Genomic DNA, 2323 nt, shown 5'->3' with positions numbered 1-2323 from the left:
GTTACAAGTCATGGAAATCCTTAATATAAAGGGGATAACCTAGCATGTATAAAAACCGATGAGACGAGGTCTACATGCAATGAGGCATATTAAGGTCATTTAAAAGTATAATTAGACCATGTCAAGTGTTATTGAAAACTATAAATGGATATGGTTATTAGAGGGTTATTTAAGGCTTGGAAAATAGTCCAACAAGGTCCACATGGGTAGACACACGGGCATGTGTCTAGGTCGTGTGTTACACACGGATCGTTCCATGGGCGTGTGAAATGGTCGTGTCCCCTGCACCTAAAAATATTAAGTCAGAATGCATGGTAGTAAACACACGGGTAGAGACATAGTCGTGTGTCTCAAATGTGTGGTGGGCATGACCTAGCACACGAGCGTGTGTCTTGGCTGTGTGCCCCTAAATGCATGCTGATGTCATAAACAGAATGTTCGAGTTTTTGGACACGAGTGACCATACGAGCTTGTCTAGGCTGTGTGAAGGACACGGGTAAGGGACACAGGCGTGTGCTTGGCTGTGTGAAAACCCCTGTACGTTCGAAATAGAAAATAAATTCAATTAATTCCACACGGGTAGGAAACACCGGCGTGTCCCAAAGCACACGGGCGTGTGCATTGCCTCTATACGGGCGTGTGAGGCTTAACTTAGAAAATTTTTCAAGAACTTTCTCAGTTCCTCGGTTTAGCCTCAGACCTTTCTCAATGTATGTTTTGGGCCCCGTAGGCCCATAATAGGGGCACTAAGATATTGTTTGATTGGGTTCAAATTGGAACGAAATTTTATAACCCGTATTTCCTAAAAATGTTTGAGTACATGTCTGTAACGCCTCGTACTTGGTCCCAATCTCGGGTACGGGTAAGGGGTGTTATATTATGCTTTATATGTTTATGATTATTGATTATTGTCATAAATTTGTGAATGATGTAATAACCCGATTTTGGGCCTAGTCAGAATAGTGGTTTCAGGACCACGAATTCGACATAGAAAAACTTATTTTTAGTACATTTTCATGGTCTACAGTTTTACGGGATGATTTCGTGAAATTTTTTTTCGAAAATTTTGACATTTGAGCAATCAATTTAGTCGAAAGGATAAAATTATAATAAGTGCAAAAGTTGAGTTCTACATGTTAAAGGTGTCCAATTGCTATGGGATTTTAAATTAGAGGTCCTTATATGATATTTAGACCATTTGTTTAGTTAGTAGACAAAAATGGACATGAGCTAAGAGAATTTAGTGATTTGGGAAAAGGGCATTTTGGTCATTTGGTTAATAAAAGAATAAAAAGGGAAAATAAAGCCAAAATTTGCTCATCTTTCTTCAACCTTGGCTGAAACTTTGAAGAACACCATAGCTAGGGTTTTGTCATCTTTCAAGCTTGATTGTCAGTACATCTTAGCCCCGTTTTTAATGCTCTTTATGTTTTTGAAGTCGTATTCACCCGATCTTTCCATTTCTACCATTGTTTTGAAGTAGGGATCATGTTTAAAATTTTACCCATGAATGACATGCATGTGTTTTAATGTTTTATGGTAGAAAATGAAAGTTTGATGTGTAATAAACAACTTTTACTAAGTAATTTTTGATGGAAATACATAAAAGGACCTATCTGCAAAAAGTTATAAAAAGTGTAGTAAAGATGTGATTTGATGAATAATGTGGGCTAATATGAGTATGCATATGGTTCGGCTAGGCTTGGGAAATAAAGAAATTGAATACATTTCAATTTATGAGCCTAAGGACAAAGATATAAATATGTCAAAGTTTAGGGGCAAAAATGTCATTCTTCAATAATGTAATTTTTGGACTGAATTAAGTAATGTGAATAATAAGTGAGTTAAATTTGCTATTATAGATCAAGAGAAACGAGGTTCAAACCTAGATCAGGGGAAAAACAAAGTATTTATCGATTAGGTTCGTTTCCTGCTATTTTTGTACCGAGTTAAGTTCTTATGTAAATAATGCATAATTATATTTTAAATGTTTTACTATTGTATGAATTTAGGCTCGACCATTGAGCGTGTGTAACAAAGTTACGACAAGAGTGAAATTGTAACAGCCCGATTTTGGGTCTAGTCGGAACAGTGGTTTCGGGACCAAAAATTCGACGCATAAAAATTCATTTTTACTATATTTTTATGGTTTACAATTTTACTGAATGATTTTTTGAAAATTTCATTCAAAAACTTTGACGATTGGGCACCTAATTTGGTCAAAAGGACTAAATTCTAAAAAGTGTAAAAGTTGAGTTCTACATGCTAGAGGTGTCTAATTGTTATTAAATTAAATTGGAGGTCCTTAGATGGTAACTACACC

This window comes from Gossypium hirsutum, chromosome A12, assembly GCF_007990345.1.
Source record: "Gossypium hirsutum isolate 1008001.06 chromosome A12, Gossypium_hirsutum_v2.1, whole genome shotgun sequence".
Taxonomy (NCBI): Eukaryota; Viridiplantae; Streptophyta; class Magnoliopsida; order Malvales; family Malvaceae; genus Gossypium; species Gossypium hirsutum.
Note: the sequence above shows the minus strand (reverse complement) of the source record.